The sequence below is a fragment of the Hyperolius riggenbachi genome, chromosome 3 (genome assembly GCF_040937935.1).
Source record: "Hyperolius riggenbachi isolate aHypRig1 chromosome 3, aHypRig1.pri, whole genome shotgun sequence".
NCBI lineage: Eukaryota > Metazoa > Chordata > Amphibia > Anura > Hyperoliidae > Hyperolius > Hyperolius riggenbachi.
In genome coordinates, this window is record NC_090648.1 from 486,918,935 (window position 1) to 486,941,860 (window position 22,926).

Genomic DNA, 22,926 nt, shown 5'->3' on the forward strand with positions numbered 1-22,926 from the left:
GTCATACCAAGGCACCAATTATGCCACCTGGGTGGGGACATTATGCTCATGTTTTTTTTTTTTCCTCATAGTGTGAGAGAAACATGACAGTTACAGCCAGGGAACACACTTGTCTCATTTTGTTCTATGGTGGGAACATGATGACATCAGTGGCCAAAGTGTTTACAATACTGCAAGTGGATAGGTAGGAGGAGCAAAAAAAAAAGAGGGGGAGGGGGGAGAGAGAGAGCAACAGCCTAAAGCCTGCGTTGCTGTGGGAGGGTGGGATTATTTCCTGGTCCATCATCTGGGAAGTGACGTCACTCATAGGCAAGGCCGGATTTATAGTTTTTCCATCCGTAGGCCAACATTCTTTCTTCCAAATGCAGCAATCCCTCTTCCATGTCCAGCCACCCCTTGGCCAGCTGCCGCCCAAGACCCGGGGCTTTGGTGGCTTTTCCTGCCGTGCCCAAAGGTGAGTATGAGGGTGCTTTTGATGGTCAGGGAAAGACCTATCTGTCTGTTGGGGTGGAGGGAGAAAAGCAAATTCAGGACATTGGCCTTTGGTTTTAACAATTCATTCTAATTAAAGCATTCAACCAAACAAGTTATGTGAGTCATTGTCAAGTCTTCTGACCCTCATGATGCATGGAAAGATTGGTAAAAATTATTTCTATGGCACTGGCATCTTCAGCAGCATTTTATAGAGTACATAGTCATGTCACTGACTGTCCTCAGAGGAGCTCACATTCTAATCCTACCATAGTCCTAGCCTAATGTCCTACCATATTATTATTATGTACCATATTATTATTATTATTATGTATTTATATATCACTGACATCTTCTGCAGCACATTATATCTGTCCACAATTTTCCACATCTTTGTAGTAGGAGGGCCTACTTCAAATCCCATTTCTGAAATCCCCATTCCTGCTACTCCTACCTCACAGAACCCACTCCATCCCACTCCACTGTGCCCCCTCATACTTACAAAATTCCATGAAGATATGGGAGCTTCTGGTTCTGGTCGCCATCCTGATGGCCCCTTGAGAAGGTCTGCATGTCATACCAAGGCACCAATTATGCCACCTGGGTGGGGACATTGTGTTCATGTTTTTTTTTTGTTTTTTTTCATAGTTTGAGAGAAACATGACTGTTACAGCCAGGAAACAACTTGTCTCATTTTGTTCTATGGTGGGAACATGATGACATCAGTGGCCAAAGTTTTTACAATACTGCAAGTGGATAGGTAGGAGGAGAAAAAAAAAAGGGGGGGGGGAGAGAGAGAGTAACAGCCTAAAGCCTGCGTTGCTGTGGGAGGGTGGGATTATTTCCTGGTCCATCATAGTCATAGTGTAATGTACCATATTATTATTATTATTATTATTATGTATTTATATAGCACTGACATCTTCTGCAGCACATTACAGACTACATAGTCATGTCACTGACTGTCCCCAGAGTAGCTCACAATCTAATCCTACCATAGTCACAGTGTAATGTCCAACCATATTATTATTATGTATTTATATAGCGTTGACATCTTCTGCAGCACTTTAACAGTACATTGTCATGCCATTGAATGTCTTCTAGTCAATTTTGGCATTGCAAGCTTCATTGAAGTTGTATGAAATTTGCACATGAGCCAAAATAATCTGCATCTTATAGACCATCATCTCTATTTAGGGCCGGATTTAGGCCAAGGCCTAGGGTACCACAGGAGCAAGGGCACCAAAGCCGCAAGCTTGGACTTGGGCAGCATTGGAGACGTAAAGGAAGAGGAAGCTTCTGCACTGGAGATGAGTGGAGCAATGAGTGACACTGATGGCTGCTGCGGTGTGAAGCAGAGCTGGCTAACTATAGTGAAAGGGGGAGGGGGGGGGGTTAAGGGAGTCATCTGGCTACCTATACTGGAGGGAAGAGGGGAGGGGTCATCTCACTACCTATACTGAAGTGGGTGGCTGGTGACAGTGGCCTTGGGCTGTAGAAAGTACAAATCCAGCCCTGTCTCTATTCCCATTTGTGATTGTTTCAGGTGACAGTATGCCCAGCATTATTGGACAGCCAGCTTGGAGCCTTAGTTGACTGTCAGACTTGCTGGGAACTGATTGTCTTTTGTGATTACCGCAGCAGGCCCTGTGTATTGTTACCGCATCATCCTTTGTGCAGTGACAGCACTGGGGACATTGTCACACATCCGACACCGCTACCCGAGCACAATGACGTGGTTACTGAACAGAATATCCGCTCAGGTGTCCTCAGTGCTTCAAAGTGCAAATAGTAATCTCTAACAAAGGCCACATTAACAGAAAGAATGTAATTTAAGAAGAATCTGTGATATGCAGCAAAATGGATTTTCTGTGGAATTCAGTAATGCGGATCAGTTTTCAGCCTGTTCCTGGCATATGGTCAAAACTGCAAGGAACTGTATGGGACCCAAAATAATAGATTATTATTAGTCAGGAGCCACCCTAATCATAACAAACCCTGTCTGACAACTAACATTAATATTTTGTTATATATTATCCACTTTCCCACCACAGGTTATTTTCCCTTAAAAATCACAGCAATTTTCACATTTCAGCACTCTGCCCATTCATTTGGCAATAACTTTATTGCTACCTATCACACCCAAATGATATATATTGTTTTTTGTGGGACAAACTAGACTTCCTTTGGGTGGTCATTTTTCCTACAAATTATTTTATTTTTTATACATTTTAAAGGGAACGAGAAGAAAAAAAATTGAAAAAAATGATCGTCAGGTATTTGTGGGTAGACATCATTGTTGTAGTACCTATCAAGTGTGTTACCCTGCGGCCAGTTTCACACTAGCAACCAGTTTTATAGGTGTGGCGCAATGCGATGATCTCATCACACCGCAACATTACAAACAGGCTTTGGAGATTACCGCGGCAATGCGCGGTAATCTCACTTCTGGCTGCAAGCGAAACTATAAGTGAAGCTCTCTAGCACCCACTTCCTGTGGCCGTATAAGAATTGCACGGAAGTGTATTGAAAAAAATAAGCCTTTGCGCATACGTACCGCAAAAAAAAAATGTAAAAACAAGTGCGTCGCCGCTGACTTACATGACTTTCAGACGCTGCGGATGTTAAATGGTGAAGCGCTAATGCTGCGCATCACATCAGGTATGAAATGTCCCATAGACTTTCATTGCTTTAGCATTACCCTGCGGCAAAAAAGGGTAACATATCGCAATTAAAATGTCAAAATGTGAGAGGCCTAAGGGGTTAAATTTGGACTATGATTCTATGATGTCACTATGGTCAGCTGACCAGGGAGGTGCTGTCCAGGATGTGGTGGTTTAAAGGATACCCGAGGTGACATGTGACATGATGAGATAGACATGTGTATGTACAGTGCCTAGCACACAAATAACTATGCTGTGTTCCTCTTTTTCTTTCTCTGCCTGAAAGAGTTAAATATCAGGTATGTAAGTGGCTGACTCAGTCCTGACTCAGACAGGCAGTGACTACAGTGTGACCCTCACTGATAAGAAATTCCAACTATAAAACACTTTCCTAGCAGAAAATGGCTTCTGAGAGCAAGAAAGAGATAAAGAGGGTCAATAGTTCATAGATTTTAGCTCTGGAATACTTCAATGAATGTGTGATTGAGCAAAAAAAAATAAAACAGTTAAAATTTAAAAAGTAGATTTAAACATAAAATAAAACTGTAGAATATCTTGAAAAGTCATTTTTAGGAGAAGGAAGATAGATGCAATTCTTTATTTCAGTAGTTTATTTTTGCCTCGGGTGTCCTTTAACACTTGTATACTGTATAGTCACTGTTGTTTGATGGAAGTATGGACACCTGATGAAGGCGGGTTCTGACAATAATAAATGAATTATTTTTTGTCAAATAATGTTTTCCTGTCTTTCCCTTAAAGCGATACACAAAAAGTGACACAAACATAATTGAAGGGTCAGGCTTCTCTGTATTAAAGCGGACCTGAACTAAGAACTTCCTCTCTGCTCCAAGTAACAGCATAATAACCTTTAAAAAAACCTGGTCCTGGGCGGCTTCCCTGCCCATTTATCAGGTATGTAAAGTCCTTAATTGGACGTAATCAGAAAGTTTATTTCTGCTGGAGCTGCTTCTATCCTCATAAATCGGAGACCTGTGGAAAAGTTTTCAGACGACGTTTCAGGTCCCGAGCGTGGTTTCTGGCAAGGCCTTTCCCCTCCGGATAGAATGTTTTCTCTTCCTCGGCATTCCACATTCTCCCCGTGTTTATTTGACATGACAAAACTTTATTATTTTTGGACAATTGGCTGAAAAACAAGTTTTGTAATATCAGGCCACTGAGTTATGGGGGAATCATTAATGCTAATCAGGAAAATAAAGAAGGTCTGGGAGTTTACAAGAGGGGTGGGGGGCATAAAGTGGAAGGAGCTGGCATTGTACAGAGGTGCTGGGAGGGCAACAAGCTGACAGCCAGACTCTTCTGCTGAAATACTGCACTCCGAAATAACAGATAAGAAAAATAATGGAAGCAAAGGAAATGCAACGAGGATTCCCAGATCTGTCTCGTATAATAAGAGCTGACATCAGTACTCTTGTTGATGTCCCCCTGATGATGGCGGAAGGCCGAAACCTAGTCGGGAAGGCAAACTGGTATACGCCTAACTACAGTCTGGTGACATTTTAAGCACTTGGCACTTTACTGGTTATTGTGCAAATACTGTGCACCAAAATGATCGATAAGAAAAGTAATAGAAGCAGAGGAAATGCAACGAGGACTCCCAGATCCGTCTCATATAATAAGTGTTATGCCGACCAGTACTTTTGTTGATGTTCCCCTGCAGGCCGAAACCTATCGGGAAGGAGAATGGGGATACTCCTAACTACAGTCTGGTGACATTTTAAGCACTTGCCACTTTACTGGTTATTATAGTGTATCGATGAGTTTTAATGCAAAGGGGTCCAGTGTGCATGGCCCCACAATGAGGAATGCTCATTCAGACTCCGGGGAATTGAAATAGGAAAAAGGGGGGCAGGGGTGGAAGAAAAAAGTAGACGGGTTTTCAGTATTCAAAATGTTTTAAAAATGGGACACTGGTCAGTAATGCTTTACATGTTTAGGGCTTGTTCACCTTGCGTTCTGTTCGCGTTGAGGTTTTTTGTAGCGACTTTTTTTTTATTCCTGGCGCTTGGGTGGGCGTTCCGTTTTTTTAAAAAGCACTTTTCTAAGTGCTTTTCCTGAGCGTTTTTTATCCACTCCCTGACGCAAGTCAGGAAGTGAGCTCTTTGACCCGGAAAATATTAAATACAAGGGGCTTGATTTACTAAGCATGCAAAGTGTTAGCAGGCTAGTGAAAAGCCACTTTGCACGTGCTAACTAGGGTGCTAAGTAGTTTGCACATGCAAAGCTTTTAGGCATGATAACTGAGTTATCACTCTTTTTTGTGAATCAAGCCCCATGTATTTATTCTTAAAAATGCGAACACAATCGCTGTACAAAGGGATTTTGTGAGCATTTTGCGTTTCTCCTATATCTTCCATTGAGGCAGAATCACCCCAAAAATGGTCCACGCACCGCTTTGCTGACCGCACAGCTGATATGAACATTCTCATAGACATTCATTGCAAAAGCATTTGGCAGGCGATATTTTAAAAAATCGCCTGCGTGTGAAAAAAGGCAGAGAATGCCTGCAGTGTGAACGAGCCTTAATTGTTGTTTTTGCCCCCAAATTATTTAGTTAGGCAATGTGACCCTCCGAAAATCATTAGGCAGAGTGCCTCCAAACAACATAATTGAGCAGTTTTTACCTGCCATATATAACGCGGTTAGTCAGTGTGCCTGCCTGCAGGTGCCCCAATAATTATGGAATGTGCCACCTTATACAAAATTAGGCGGCATGTATCCTCTCAAACACACAAGTGAGCAGTTCCCCCCACAAACATAATCAGGCAGTTTGCCACCCAAATCATTGGTCTTTAAGTAAAAAAAAAAAAAATAAAAGACGTAATACTCCCACCTCAAACTCACTCACGCACCCATCTTTGACATGTCTGTCAAGATTTGTAGGCATGATGCGAATGTGTCGTTTGTATGCATGTACGCGTTTATGCATACGCATGCCTGTATGTTCTTCCGACTGCTGTTGCAAAAATCTTCTGAGCTTTATTTGGCATTAATTTGCTTTAATTGAACCTGAGGTGAAAATAAACTGAAGAGATAAACTGTATTTATCCTCCTCATCCTAAAAGTGACTCTTTTTTTTTTTTTTAGCCATTTCTTGGTTTTATTTTATATTAAACATTTACAAAGTAGATTGAATATTTTGTTGCCTCTGCTCAGTGGCAGCCTATTAAGTGTCCCTAAATGAAAATACCTGAACTATTGACCTTTTCCTATCTTCCTCTGCTCTCAGAAGTTGTGTTTTGCCAGGAAAACTTTTATGGCTGTAATTTACTTATCAGTGATGTTTGTTATATTCCTGATCAGGTACCAACAAGACAGAAGCTGTCACTTCCATGCCTAGAAATTAACTCTTTCAGGCAGCAAAATAAAACAAGTAAAACAGCCTGGTTATTAATGTCTTGCACTGTACATACACATGTTTATCTCATGATGTCACATGTCGCCTCCGGTACACTTTAAGAGGAAAAAACAAAATTGTGCGGAGTGATTTTTGAAAATACAATAGAACATTATTGTCTGTTTGGCATCCTTCGCTGTCTCTTGTAAGCTGGATTCCTCCTGTGGTTATTAATGGTTGGGCTCTGGATAAGTGGAGCTGCCATATCTTTGGCCGGTCTGCTGTCTTGTCTGTGAATCATTTTTCCCATCATGCCCTCTGATAGCGGTGTGATCTAATCAGAAGCAGAGCCCCTTGCAGGAGTCCAGGAATGCATGAGCAAGCCTAGGAGGAATGTTTTCTCGGTTACGCTGGGCTTAGTACAAAGGAACCTTTTAATTGGATTTCGTTGCTCTGCGAAGGAAGAATTACACGATGGTTTATTTTATGTTCAGAAAAGGGCTTCATTTACTACATTTCATGTTTGAGGCATCACTCTGGGCCTTGTGTATCGGGGTGTCAGAGATGAGCGTGGCTATGTTTTCACCCCACATGCCAATGAGATACAGGCTTTCCAGAATCCAAATCACGCTATGTAAACAATGGCGTGCCTATGGACACCGCAGTACAGGTGTGCCCGTTCTAACCCCTCCCTCCCTGGACATGCTGGATAAGTACGCAGGTGTCAGAGAGCTCTGTGCATGCAGAAATGTACAGAGGTTAGCATGGGGGCTTAGTGGTTGGCATTCTTGCCTTTCAGCACAGGGGTCCCAGATGCCGTGGCTGCCATAGGCTTCGGTGTTAAAGCCGCGATTAGCGGCTATAAGAGGTAATAGCGCCCCAAAAAATAATGATGGCCGGGGCCACCTGCTACGCAAACTGCAGCTAAAAATCTTAGCCACAGTTTACATAGCAGGCGGTGCCAGCAACATAGGGGGGGGGGGGGGGGGGGGGGGTCGATAGACTAAAGGCATTAGTTGGGTTGGTTAGTAGGGATCAGGGCCAGATTTACCATAAGGCACTGTAGGCACATGCCTACAGGCGCTTGATGATGGCTCCCTCCTTCTGTATGCAGAGTCCTGATAGGAGCGTATATGAGAGGTTACTCACCTGGGTCTCTGCATTCCACTAACGAGATCTCCCTTCAATCAGGTAGCTACTTAATACTGAGTGTACTTTTGGCTACCTAATGCTCAAGGGCACCTTTTAGCTACCTATGAAAGCCAAGGGAAGTAAGGGAGAAGTGACAGCTGGGACAGCCAGCACACTTGTGGTTCGGTGGGGGTGTGTAGGTTCATGGAGGGTGAAGTCTAAGGTGCCAGGACATCTGTGCCTATAGGCTCCTGTGATGTAAATCCAGGCCTGGTTAGGGGGTTGGTTAGTAGGGATGTCCATTTGGATTCTGCGGGAATGGGATTTCCGATCGGAAAACCTAAATCTTTCTGCAGAAATACCGCATTACAGCAACTTGGTAATTTTCGCCCAATCACAGAACTCGGAAGCATTGGACCAATCCGAGAATACAGAGTCAACTCAGAAGTATTTGGTGAATCAGAGAATGCCAAAAAATGACCAAAGCAATACCAGTTTCCTGGCTATCCTCTGCCTCTAAGGGCCCCTTTCCACTACACGCGGTGCGTCCTGCGAGTACTCAGCTGAATCTCGGAAGCTGTGCCATGCATGGCTATGAGATTCACTGCCTGTCGCTGCAATATTGGCAGCGACAGGTAAGCAATATGGACGGCGGCAGCATTATCCCCTATGGCAGAGTTTCCCTGCGCGATTTGCTTGCGGGGAAACTCTGCGGATTCGCCCCGATTTCCGCAGCAGTGGAAACAGGCCCTAATGCTTTTAGCCATAGCCCCTGAACAAGCATGCAGAAGATCAGGTGTTTCTTACATTATTGTCAGATCTGACAAGATTAGCTGCATGCTTGTTTCCTGTGTGAGTTTCAGACACTGTTGCAGCCAAAAAGACATCAGGACAGCCAGGCAACTGGTATTATTTAACAGGAAATATAATGGCAGCCTCCATATCACTCTTACCTCGGGTATCACATTAAAATCAGAGATGGTTGGCCATATCCAGAGATCGAAGGAAGAAGGCCACATTGTTGTGAGTGACTGAAAATATTTGTACCTTTTGACAAGGCATGCTGGGATATGTAACCATAGAAAAGCTAAAGCCCCCCCCCCCCCCCAGATCTGTTCCTGAAATTCCGCTATGTTCCCTGTAAGGCCCATGCAGTACATCTCACCATAATCATCTATCATGCTGCACCTGGGCGGACGCCTGGCCAGAGCGATCATATGGAGATGTGTCAGCGAAAGGTTTGACTTTGTCTTTACATCTGAAAATATGGGCTGTTTCTGTCAGGAACCAGATGCTCCTATAGAACCCCCCCTGGATTCCAGGCATGCCACGTACATCATTATGTGATCTATTCTATAAAAAGGAGGCAGCCGTTAGCATGTGAATTCCAGGGGTGAGCTACAGCTGGGAGGAGGGTAGCAGGAAAAAAGTGCGCCGGCTGAGGGTGGACGAAAAGGGCGTCGCCATAGACTAATGCAATCATCGTCAATACGGCGAAAAAAGGGCACCCGATAAATATCGTTAACACATTTAGAGCATTAAAGTTTTTGAAGTATGTTATCGTTTTAGAAGCTTGCAGCGTTATAGCGACTAGGGATGCCCATTTGGATTCCGCAGGATTGAAATTCCTGCCTTTTCTGATCGGAAATCGAAAAACTGAATGCAGAATTTTTCCACAAAAATCGGATTACCGCAGTACTTTTTTAGTCATTTTTTGCATTCTCTGGTGCCAAAAATTGAGAAATAAAATACTCCTCGGGAATTGGGAAATTGGAAGAAAGGAAATTCAGAAATTGGCGATGGAGCAAATTTGAATTTCTGCGTAACCGGAAATGGGCATTTCCAACCATCCCTAATAGCAACACTGCCGCCAACCCCCAATCCACTCCCCCCATTTTCATGTCCCCTTCCCCGGTGCCTGTGCGGTGTAAAACCTCATCTGTCCTGCTGCCCCGACTTCCAGCTCCGCCCCCCCCCCCCCTCCGTCAACCCTGTGTCTGCTGTCACACCAAGAATAATCATGTGGTGGCGCATCCTACGTCATCCCCGTGTCTGCTGTCACACCGAGAATAACCATGTGGTGGTGCATCCCACGTCAACCCCGTGTCTGCGGTCACACCGAGAATAACCATGTGGTGGAGCATGGGGGTGACGGTGGAGGAGGCCAGTAGGACAGGTGAGATTTTAAACCGCGCAGGGTAGCATTAACACTTGGGAGCGGCCAGGCAGGCGGGGTGTCTCGTGTATGACTGTCACCATGGTATTGGACGCCATTACCACCATGCACGCGATCAAGCACTTGCAACAAAGACCTTTCCAGCATGCCCAAGCTACGTATACGACTGATTTCAGCCCAAAAGGGCATGCTTGTTGCAGAATTGATCCTTATTATTATTATTTTGTATTTATATAATAATAATAGTGAATAGATCGAAAATCAATCTGCCTCTGATACGGTTAGCCATAGCCGCTGAACAAGAATCCAGCAAATCAGGTGTTTCTGACATTATTGTCAGATCAGAGGCGTCATTAGGGTTGGAGTCACCCGGTGCGGAACCTCGTGGCATCACCCCTCTCTTACCCCATGAACCTCCAACCTCACCAGGTAGTAACGTTGCTTGCTATACGGGGGCGTTAAGATGATCACCACCATGCTTCGTTTTCAGCTCAGCACGGAGCAGCCAAAAGGGAGAAGAGCAGGAGGGAGAAGTACATCAGGCACTAGCCTGGTCTGTGTTTACGTAGCCTTACTCCACTCTCCCTTATCCTGGAGCTTGGTGTCACCCCTCCTGCTGGAGACACCTGGTGCGGTCCGCACCCCCCCAGTGACGCCACTGTTTCAGATCTGACAAGATTAGCTGCATGCTTGTTTCTGGTGTGATTCAGACACTACTACTGCAGCCAAATAGCTTGTCAGGGCTGCCAAGCAACTGGTATATATAGCAGCCTCCATATTCTTCTTACTTCAGTTGTCCTTTAACTCTTCATGTACTGGGAAGTGGTTTGGAGAGGGTGATGGTTTTGTGGATGGCGGTTTGGTGAGGATGACGTTTTTTTGGATGGCGGTTTGGTGAGGGTGACGGGTTTGTGGATGGCGGTTTGGGTGATGGTTTTGTGAGGGTGACTGTTTTGTGGACGGTGATGTGATGAGGATGACAGTTTTGTGGATGGCGTTTAGTGAGAGTGGTGGTTTTGTGGACGGCGGTTTGGTGAGGGTGATTGATTTGTGGACGGCGGTTTGGTGAGGGTGATTGGTTTGTGGACAGCGGTTTGGTGAGGGTGGTGGTTTTGTGGACTATGGTTTGGTGAGGGTGACGGTTTTGTGGACGGCGGTTTGGTGAGGGTCTCGGTTTTGTGGAGGGCAGTTTGGTGAGGGTGATGGATTTGTGGACGGCGATGTGATGAAGGTGGCGGTTTTGTGGACTATGGTTTGGTGAGAGTGACGGTTTTGTGGACGGTGGTTTGGTGAGGGTCTCGGTTTTGTGAAGGGCAGTTTGGTGAGGGTGATGGATTTGTGGACGGCGATGTGATGAAGGTGACGGTTTTATGGACGGCGGTTTAGTGAAGGTGATGGTTTTGTGGATGGCGGTTTGGTGGATTTGTGGATGGCGGTTTGGTGAGGTTGGTGGATTATTTGTGGATGGCGGTTTGGTTAGGGTGGTGGTTTTGTGGACGGGTAGTGCTATTACTTGTTATGAAGGTTTTGTAACCCTTTGAGGAACAGTGCAGCTCCAGAATCCACGCTCAGCCATCTGACACCGGCCACTGCCATCCGCAGGAATCTTATCTTTCATATCAGTAAATCTTTTCTCGCTTCCTGGCTGGAATTTCAGCCATCACAATCCTCACTGTTACTGTACAGCTCTGGAATCCCAAATATGTGCTTCATGGCTCTCTGAGAAGCCCAATCCTGCCTCCTCTACACTTCAATCACTGCAGACCTCCTGGGGGCAATAAATCAATCTATCCCTGCTAGCAAAAGATCACTGGACTTTTTACTTAAAGTGGACCTGAACTCTTGCACAGGAGAGAAGGAAAACACAGAGACATGCACCCTGTATGTATTTAGAGAGATTAGCCTGTCTTATTCCCCCTCATCTGTAACTGATCACCAGTGTAATTTGATCTCTCAGCTGGCTGCCTGGAGCAGAGCAGCTAATTGGTAAATACAGAATGTTAACCCTATGCCTGCTTCCATTAAAGCTGGAAGTAAACACACTGTAGATGCATTGCAGCATTTGTATCGGCTGTAGAATTGAAATGTTTTTCTTTACAGGTTAGTAAGTCGTTCCTTATCTTTTAGAGCAGAGAGTAAGTCCAGGTCTGCTGAGGAACTGTAGTAAAAATAACCTCAATAAAATTGCTTATTGTTTTACAATATTCATTTATACATTATTTAGTTAGTGCTGTAAAATCTTTTCCCTTCTGATTTACTTTCTGAAATTTATCACAGGTGGAGACACGACCCCTTTAGTCATGTCAGGCGATCTCTGTGGAATTTTTTTGTAGCAGGATAACAGAGGCGCCAGGTAGAGTAAAATTAATTAAAATTGTTAAAAAGGGCGAAGTGAGTGGACTCACCTCCCTTCTGGAAGAAATGGCCGGACAACGGGCAAGTTACTTGCAGTTTAAAGTAACATTTAATAATAACTCCAAAAGTGCAACGCGTTTCACGGGTAACAGTCCCGCTTCTTCAGGCAAACGATTTTTGGAGGGTACACTGTCTGGTCAAGAGCTGGGTATAGCAGAGGCGCTATACCCAGCTCTTGACCAGACAGTGTACCCTCCAAAAATTGTTTGCCTGAAGAAGCGGGACTGTTACCCGTGAAACGTGTTGCACTTTTGGAGTTATTATTAAATGTTACTTTAAACTGCAAGTAACTTGCCCGTTGTCCGGCCATTTCTTCTAGAAGGGAGGTGAGTCCACCCACTTCGCCCTTTTTAACGATTTTAATTAAATTTACTCTACCTGGCGCCTCTGTTATCCTGCTACAAAATAATTTAATCCACCCTTGGTGGAGGGGTGTATCCCCACTTCCTCTTATCTACAGAGAGCGACTTCTTAGACCAGAGCGGGGTCAGGTTATAATTCTCCCCGCCTGCTCGCCCAGTGGTTGCCTTGGTGGCGACCTACCTTTGTGAGTATAATCACCTTCTTTATCACCAGATACCATTACATTAACATACTACACCATATCAGGCTCTCGGTTTCCCTCTCTTCACATCGATCTCTGTGGAATGTTTGTTTTTGAATATTTTGAAGCCAGTCAATGTCCATGGCCTCCCAGAATGCTCTGGGAGGAGAATGCCACCTAGCTAATCAGCCTAGGCTGTGACCTCACTGGGAGGGCGGGGCTACATTTAATATACAATATATAGATATAGGAAGTGTTTCTGATACTGACACCAGGAAAATGACCATAAAAGTGGGTAATATTGTACTGCATTTTACTATAGGTCCTTGTGACATGTAAGGAGAAAGAAAGTAAAAGTTAATACTTGCCTAAGTAGAGAAAAAACTGAGGTTTCCCTTCTCGTGTCCACCAATCCAGCGCTAGGTCCATGACCATGCTTCTGTTTATGTAGGAGTACCGCCATATTGGGCATGCACAGAGTGCACCTGTATAGTTCATAAAGCTATTTCCCCCGTACACAAGCAGCTGGGCGGGTTAGAGACTTTTTGCTGCTACTTGTGAGGATGCCCCCCCCCCCAATGATCGCACAGCACCCGATAAATTGCACCACACGCTACAGCTGCAGTGAGCCCCCCCCAAAAACACCCTCAGTATAGGTAGGTACAGGGCCGGAATTACAACTCAGGAGCCTGTAGGCACAGGCATTCTGGTGCCCCTAACTCTGCCCCTTAACACAAGCCACACCCCCAAGTAAAAATGCTCCAAACTCTATTCCCTACCTCATGTCACTATCTGCCTTAGAATCTTATACTCTAATACAGCCTTTCTCAACCTTTCTACCCTGGAGGAACCCTGCAAATAACTTTTTGATCTCAAGGAACCCCTGCATTTATTTTGCAGGAGGCATGGTCTTTAAAAGTATGTTTGGCTGTTTATTTCACTACGCCCTATTACACTGCCCCTCATTATACTGTCTTCTGACCCCCCAAATTAGTGCTTATTGTTACAGTACCACCTATTATAGTGTGCTCTATATACTTCCGCCACGATGGGGTAAAATGCCAAGAAACCCCTGCAGAGTACTCAGGGAACCCTGGTTGAGAAAGCCTGCTCTAATCACTGCCTCATGTTATCCTTAGTGACGTGAGACAAGGATTGGGGTGTAAGCTCTTGAAGGTAGTGATAGGAGACAGGGATTAGACTGTAAATGTCTGAGGGAAGTTAGCAGCATCAGTCAGGGAGCCCCCAATAACCTTGGCAGTGTAGTGAACCCCGGGCTTCCCTCCCTCCACCATTAAAAAGTTGTGTCCCCATGCTGCGCTCCCATCCCTGCTTACGCAGTGTTTCTTCACAAATAATAGTGCGATTCTGGACAGTATGCCGCAGTTTTACGTAGCATGCATCTGAATCCCTATAACCATGCATGGGATGGCTATAACGATTCCGATGCTTCACAACAGCATGGGTGCCTCGTCCAATTCAGAAACAGACACGGCACCAGTGGAAATAGGGCCTTAGAATACTGACAAAGCTACACATCTTTGGAGTCCACTTCAAAATCTTTGAACACGAGCGCACACACAAAAACACACACTTCAACTCAGGCACAGACACACACACACACAAACACACATACACACTTCAACACAGGTGCACACACACATACACACTTCAACACAGTCGCGCGCACACACACTTCAACACAGGCACACACACACTTCAACACAGGCGCGCGCACACACACACTTCAACACAGGCGCGCGCGCGCGCGCACACACACACTTCAACACAGGCGCACGCACACACACACTTCAACCCAGGCGCGCGCGCGCACACACACACACACACACACACACTTCAACCCAGGCGCACACACACTTCAACCCAGGTGTGCGCACACACACACACACACACACACACACACTTCAACACAGGCGCACACACACACACACACACACACACACTTCAACACAGGTGCACGCACACACACACACACACACACTTCAACACAGGTGCACGCACACACACACACACACACACTTCAACACAGGTGCACGCACACACACACACACACACACTTCAACACAGGTGCACGCACACACACACACACACACACACACACACACTTCAACACAGGTGCACGCACACACACACACACACACACACTTCAACACAGGTGCACGCACACACACACACACACTTGAACACAGGTGCACACACAGACACTTGGCACACACATTTGAAGACAGGCACACATACACACACACACAAACACACGCACAACTAAACACAGACATACTTGAACAGGGGCAGACACAATGCTCACAATTTTAAGACACAATCACCTCTTCTCCTATATTTCCTCTGATAGGATTCTCACTTCAAAGGACGGACCTATCAAGTGCTCTCCGTTATCTGAGCTATGTGATGTGCCCTGTTCCTCCCTCCAATGCAACTATCCCCATATCCCCGTGCTGTGCTCTGCACAAGAAACTTTACGCACTTGCTATGCAAGCAAACTACAGGGAGACTCAGAATTTACCTCAAAGCCTCTGCATTCTCCCTTCACGGCAGTTTTAAAAACGGGTCACCAGGCAGGAGTGTGAAGATCTGAATCCAAACTCTGCAAGTGCTCCTCTCTGCCTCAGATGGCTGCAGGTGTCCCGTGCTGTGCTCTATTCTTCTCCTCCATTAACTCTGAATCTGATGCAGGAAAGGGCACTCACCCTCTGTCCTGCTGGCAGCGGCTCTGCAATTGCATACACCGGAGGCGACCTCCTGTAGTGAAAGGGTCCTGACTTGATGACCTCATCAAGCAAGGGCCCTTAAAGACACATGCAGAGCCGTCGGAGGGACAAATAGAGATGGGAAGTTCGGATCTTTTCAATGATCCGGATGATTCGAATCGGATCATTGAAGAGATCCGGATCTTTGATCCGAATCTCGGATCATTTTACTACCAGAAGCATTCGGGGGTGAAATGAACAGCAGGACAGGTCTGTGGACAGGAGAAGGGGAGGGAGTGGACACACAGAGAAGGGGAGAAGATGGACAGAGGGCAGGGAGTGGACAGAGAAGGGAGGAGGGACGAGCAGAGAGCAGAAATGTTTGCACGTAATACCCACATGCTGAAGTCATATGCTTTACATATATTTCACCTATATGTTCATCTGTACACTTTGAAAGAAAAGGTCGCACAGTGAAAGAAAGCATTCCCAGAAGATAAGTGCAGCTGTTTAGTGCCGAGTGGAGGAGGATCACATTGCCCGGCAATCACACTGTCTGCAAAGTTACTGAGCTGTGCTGAGCCAAAAGCTTCCAATGTGTTCACTGTGCAGCACTACGGAACAGCCAGCCTATAATGGGCAGCACATTATAGCCAGTATGTGTGCTCTACACATATCTGGCAGTGGCACCCATGTCCCCTCTCTCTCATCTACCTGTCTCCCTGCAAGGCTGCCTCCCTTCCAACAGAGCGATCCCTGCTTCCAGGACCCCGCTGCCCGCTGAGAGGGGGCGTGTCGCTCCTGGCCCCGCCCCTTTTGCGATCCGAATCACTCATTTTGATGATTCGGATGATCGACTCATAAAATAGATTCGGATCAAAGATCCGAATCGTTCATGATCCGGACAACACTAGGGACAAAGCGCGGAGCTAGTCTACTTTAGGGGACCCACCGTAAATCCCCATAGAGAATTTGAGCTGTGCTGAAAACGGAACGAATTTCCGCTTTCAGCTCTTTTAAAGCCCCACAAGCCATATATCTATGGAAAGCTGAGAATCTGCTCTAACGAATGATGCTACTTTCGGTGAGCAAAAGGTGAAACTCACCGTGTACGAGGCGCCGAACGGTCGCGATCGCGGCTCCGTCGGCCATCTTGGTTCTGTGCTGCTCATATTTTTCTCCCTCCTCATTGGAGGGATTGTTAGCTGGGGGCGTGCCAGAGAGAGAGAGAGAGAAAAAAAAGTGAAGTTTTCTACTGGCTTCCTATTACTACTGCGCTGGGCGGTGTGTTGGCAGATGGGACCCCCTCCCAAACTGTGCCGAACAGATAGGAAATTACATCCTCCTGCTCCCCCCGTGCAGGAGGATGTAATTTCCTATCTGTTCGGCACAGTTTAATTTCAGTCGGCCAAACGTATTATTTTCACAGCCCTGAAGGTCGGTAGACATGGTAACTTGTGAGTCTTGTGAGAGAGCAGTTTCTGGCACGCCCCCAGCTAACAATCCCTCCAATGAGGAGGGAGAAAAATAGGAGCAGCACAGATGTAAGATGGCTGACGGAGGTGCGATTGCGGCCGTTCGGCGCCTCGTACACAGTGAGTTTCTGCTTTTTCTCACCGAAAGTGGCACCCTTCGTTAGGTCTGATTCTGAGCTTTCCATACATATATAACTTGTGGGGGTTTAAACAAGCTGAAAGTGGAAATTCGCTCCGTTTTCAGCACAGCTTAAATTCTCTATGGGGATTTACGGTGGGTCCCCTAAAGTAGACTAGCTCCCAAAGCGCTGCTGCCTGCATCCTATATCAGAGGGACAGAGGAGAAAGGCGCACAACACTGGACACCTGCATCTGAGGCGGAGAGAAGAGCGGTAGGGGGAAATCTTTATCGGTGGGAAGGGAGCACAAAAGCTGCAACTCCTATCTCTCCATGGGGTCTTGTGGGCCCCGCCTCTTCCACTTAAGGTGCCTGTAGGCACGTGCCTACAGTGTCTTATGGGAAATCCGTACCCCCAGTGTTGGTAGCTAGGTGCAGTTGCCCCCAGTATAGGTTGGCCCGCTGTAATGTCAGATATTGCAGCCCGGAAGCAGCCTTCCTCACTGAGTATCGCGCATGCTCAGTGGGAAGTTAGACATTATTTAGCTGAAATATCTCCGCTTCCGCACCACGTACACTCCCGAAATTTTCAGGGGAGGGAGGGGACCCACAGATCCAGCTCTGTGTCGAATTGCAGCCCCCTAGCCCCGGTAGTTCCCGAGATAGGTTTGCTGCAATCAGTCTCGGGAACCAGCGGGGCTCGGCGGCTGCAATTCGGCACAGAGCTAGATGTGGGGGTCCCCTCCCTCCCCTGCAAATTTCGGGGGTGTACGTGGTGCGGAAGTGGAGATATTTAGGATGTTTCACACGTGGCTGCACAATGTAATGGGGCGCAGGCTCCTACTGCGCATGCGGGGCTGCAAAATCTGAGAGGCTGCAATAGCTGACATGACACCGGCACTCCCTTCACTTCCTGTTTCTGCCTGGTGCTGCCCCCAGACTTCTGACTAGTGTTGTCCGGATCATGAACGATTCGGATCTTTGATCCGATTCTATTTTGTGAGTCGAATCATCCGAATCATCAAAATGAGTGATTCGGATCGAAAAAGGGGCGGGGCAAGGAGCAACACGCCCCCCTCTCAGCGGGCAGCGGGGTCCTGGAAGCAGAGCAGGGATGGATCCCTGAGTTGGAGGGGAGGCAGTAGAGATGGGAAGTTCGGATCTTTTCAATGATCCGGATGATTCGAATCGGATCATTGAAGAGATCCGGATCTTTGATCCGAATCTCGGATCATTTTACTACGGGAAGCATTCGGGGGTGAAATGAACAGCAGGACAGGTCTGTGGACAGGAGAAGGGGAGGGAGTGGACACACAGAGAAGGGGAGAAGATGGACAGAGGGCAGGGAGTGGACAGAGATGGGAGGAGGGACGAGCAGAGAGCAGAAATGTTTGCACGTAATACCCACATGCTGAAGTCATATGCTTTACATATATTTCACCTATATGTTCATCTGTGTACTTTGAAAGAAAAGGTCGCACAGTGAAAGAAAGCATTCCCAGAAGATAAGTGCAGCTGTTTAGTGCCGAGTGCAGGAGGATTATATTGCCCTTCAATCACAGTGTCTGCATAGTTACTGAGCTGTGCTGAGCCAAAAGCTTCCAATGTGATCACTGTGCAGCACTACGGAACAGACAGCCTATAATGAGCAGCACATTATAGCCAGTATGTGTGCTCTACACATATCTGGCAGTGGCACCAATGTCCCCTCTCTCTCATCTACCTGTCTCCCTGCAAGGCTGCCTCCCATCCAACAGAGCGATCCATCTCAGCTCTGCTTCCAAAACCCCGCTGCCCGCTGAGAGGGGGCGTGTCGCTCCTGGCCCCGCCCCTTTTGCGATCCGAATCACTCATTTTGATGATTCGGATGATCGACTCATAAAATAGATTCGGATCAAAGATCCGAATCGTTCATGATCCGGACAACACTAGGAGGCAGCCTTGCACAGCCACAGGTAGTTGAGAGAGAGGGGACATGGCTGCCACTGCCAGATATGTGTAGAGCACACATACTGGCTATAATGTGCTGCTCATTATAGGCTGTCTGTTCCGTAGTGCTGCACAGTGAACACATTGGAAACTTTTGGCTCAGCTCAGCACAGCTCAGTAACTTTGCAGGCACTGTGATTGAAAGGCAATATGATCCTCCTGTCCATCTTCTCCCCTTCTCTGTGTGTCCACCCCCCTCCCCTTCTCCTGTCCACAGCAGGGAAAGACCTGTCCTGCTGTTCATTTCACCCCCGAATGCTTCGGTAGTAAAATGATCCGAGATTCGGATCAAAGATCCGGATCTCTTCAATGATCCGATTCGAATCATCCGGATCATTGAAAAGATCCGAACTTCCCATCTCTACTTCTGACGCCTGAGGAACTCGCCTTACTTGGCATCATGGGCGGACCGGAATAAGCAGTGTTGTGCTACTCGGCAGGCACAGATCATCCTCGGGGCAGGTTCTAGACTTTTTGCTGCCTGAAGTAAACTTCATTGAGTATGCATCCTTCCATCCCAAGAAAAGCAGCAATTCAATGAATATTAAAGGGAACCCGATGTGAGGGTGATATGGAGGCTGCCATATTTCTTTCCTTGTAAACAATACCAGTCCCCTGGCTGTCCTGCTGATCTTCTGGCTTAAAGAGGATCTGTAACGTCAAAAGATCCCCTGGGGGGTACTCACCTCGGGTGTGGGGAAGCCTCCGGATCCTAATGAGGCTTCCCACGCCGTCCTCCGTCCCTCAGGGGTCTTGCTGCAGCCCTCCGAGAATAATGACGTCAATATTTACCTTCCTGGCTCCTGCGCAGGCGCTCTGACGGCTGTCGGCTCCGAACTACACGGAAATACCCGATCGCCGTCGGGTCTGCTCTACTGCGCAGGCGCAAGTTTCCTGCGCAGTAGAGCGGACCCAACTGAGATCGGGTATTTCCGTGTAGTTCGGAGCCGAGAGCAGCCACAGCGCCCCCGCTGGAGCCAGCAAAGGTAAATATTGAACTGACAGTCGGGTCTGTCGCCGGCTGTTCGGAGGGCTGCAGCGAGACCCCGGTGGGACAGAGGACGGCGTGGGAAGCCTCATTAGGATCCGGAGGCTTCCCCCACCCGAGGTGAGTACCCCCCAGGGGATCTTTTTGATGTTACAGAGTCTCTTTAAGCAGTGTCTGAGTCAAAACCCTGGAACAAGCATATGGCTAATTCAGTAAAAGTAAGTCAGAGTAACTGATCTGCATATGCTTGTTCAGGTTCTATGGCTAAACATATTAGAGAAACAGGATTAGGAGGACTGTCTGGCAACTGGTATTGTTTAAAAAGAAAATTAATATGGCAGACTCCACATCCCTTTAAAGGATACCCGAAGTGACGTGATGAGATAGACACGTGTATGGATAGTGCCTAGCACACAAGTACCTTGCTGTGTTCCTTTTTTACTTTCTCTGCTTGAAAGAGTTAAAGAGGAACTGTAACGACAAAACGGCCCCTGGGGGGTACTCACCTCGGGTGGGGGAAGCCTCCGGATCCTAATGAGGCTTCCCACGCCGTCCTCCATCCGTCAGGGGTCTCGCTGCAGCCCTCCGTGCAGCGGTGACGTAATATTTACCTTCCTGGCTCCTGCGCAGGCGCTCTGACGGCTGTCGGCGCCGAAGTAGGCGGAAATACCCGATCGCCGTCGGGTCTGCTCTACTGCGCAGGCGCAAGTTTCCGGCGCCTGCGCAGTAGAGCGGACCCGACGGAGATCGGGTATTTCCGTCTATTTCCGTGACGAAAGTCGCCACAGCGCCCCCCGCTGGAGCCAGCAAAGGTAAATATAGAACTGACAGTCGGCACAGTCGCCGGCTGTTCGGAGGGCTGCGGCGAGACCCCCGTGGGACAGAGGACGGCGTGGGAAGCCTCATTAGGATCCGGAGGCTTCCCCCACCCGAGGTGAGTACCCCCCAGGGGATCTTTTTGATGTTACAGTGTCTCTTTAAGTGGCTCAGTCCTGACTCAGACAGGAAGTGACTATAATGTGACCCTCACTATTAAGAAATTCCCCTTTTTATCTTTTTCTTGCTCTCAGAAGCCATTTTCTGCTAGGAAGGTGTTTTATAGTCGGAAAAAAAGGAGCACAGCATAGTTAGTTATTTGGGTGCTAGGCACTGTACATGTCTATATACATGTCTGTCTCATCATGTCACATGTCACTTCGGGTATCCTTTAAGGGGCAGGTCCAGCACACATAGACTCAAAGCAGGCCAGCTCTGTGCTCTGTGAGTCAGGCAGAAGCAGCAGAGCAGAGTGAGGGACTGAAAAAGATCAGCTCAGTGTATGCTGCCTCCTACAGCCTGCCGCCACAAATCACGTAATTTAGTCAGCTTCATGGTAGGGCTGGCCCTGATCGTACTCACACATGCGCAGTGCAGCTTTGTTGGAACATGGACAAGAGCCCAGAAGAGGGTGGTGGTGGTGGGGAAGAGGACATAAGAAGCCTATGGATCATCTCTGAGGTAAGTAGCTAACTTTTACTTTTTTTTTTTTTTCTCTATGCAGGTTTGCTGAACCAACATTCTCATTTAAATGCACAGAAATCTGTAAGCCTTTTTCTAATGCAGAAAAGATGGGGCCTGTACTGCTGAGGGTACTGAGCTGGGGAGGGCCTCCATGATACGGCTAGCTGAGCTGTTGGGTATGCAGGGGTTAAAGTTGTGAGTGGAAGGAGTGTACTTTCTGGGAGACAGGAAGGGTTTGTTCAGGGGGAGGAGTTAAGCTAAGGCTAAAGAGGAAGGGGAGGAGTTGAGGCCTAGCATTGAGTCTGTGGCTGAGGTGAAAAGTTCTCACCCTTCCTCTCAGTATTTGGGGTTTTGGGTGTAAGGTTGGTGTTGGTTTCTCATTGCAGCAGGCGGGGTAAGGGCTCTGACGGTTGGTCAAAGAATGGTGTAAAGCTGGCCACTAACGGTCCAATTTCTAGCGAAAAATCGTTCGAGCGATCAGAAATTCTGATCGGACGAAAAATCGTTCACTACACCATCAACTAACCAACCATTGCTTCCTATCTATCACGACCACCAAGAAAATCCAAATTTTCGTTCGACGAAAATTCATTCGAGCGACATTTTTTGCACTCGTTCATAATCGATTGTGTCCACCAATGGAGATTATTTACAACCAATCCGATCAGAATTTCTGATCGCTCAAACGATTGTTCGCTAGAAATTGGACCGTTAGTGGCCAGCTTTAGGGTGAGGATTCGCCCTGATATATCTCTGCTTAGTGTTTTTTTCTTCAATGACCAATGGTGACACCGGTGGCATGCAGCTGTCCTTGAGTCAGCGGCTGCGACTGGGGGCCGGTTCAAGGGTTGCCTGCCTGGTATGGTTTTACCCTCCAGGATCCCTTGCCCTTGTCAAAGTCTGATTGATTGTGAGCTCTTTCACACGAAATCGGTTATGGTGTGACGTTGGTACCTTGCGGTTTGACGCTGATCAGCGACGCTAGTTCTAATTCACCCAATAGAAAAAACACTTGCGGTGGACGATTAAAAGCTCCCAGGAGCGTTACTACAACGTAATGCCCTGACACGCTTTGTCTAATGTGAAAGGTAACATGAAAGTCAAATAGACGAATGTTACCTCACTTACTGCATCCTAGGAGCGATCCGTCAAAACACACATATCAGCTCGTAGTGTGAAAGAGCCGTTTGTTGGTATTTTTATTTTATTTATTTCATTTAAGTATTGATCTAGCGCCAACATATTACACAGGGCTGTACAGAGTATACTGTCTTGTCACTAACTGTCCCTCAGAGGGGCTCACAATCTAGTCCCTACCATAGACATATGTATCGTGTAGTGCATGTATCATAGTCTAGGGCCAATTTAGGGGGAA

At 47.0% G+C, this 22,926-nt stretch overlaps 1 protein-coding gene and 1 long non-coding RNA gene across 3 annotated transcripts in view; one reads left to right on the plus strand and one right to left on the minus strand.

Moving 5' to 3' along the window:
• The window catches only part of LOC137564361 (uncharacterized), a 148,143-nt gene extending 132,694 nt beyond the window's left edge, over window positions 1-15,449 (minus strand). The window contains exon 1 of the long non-coding RNA XR_011030584.1: window positions 15,298-15,449. This is a non-coding gene — a long non-coding RNA (uncharacterized lncRNA). The remainder of the gene's footprint in view (window positions 1-15,297) is intronic.
• Window positions 1-22,926, plus strand: part of CALD1 (caldesmon 1) — a 221,039-nt gene that overhangs the window by 40,219 nt on the left and 157,894 nt on the right. The gene's annotated exons all lie outside the window — the stretch shown is intronic.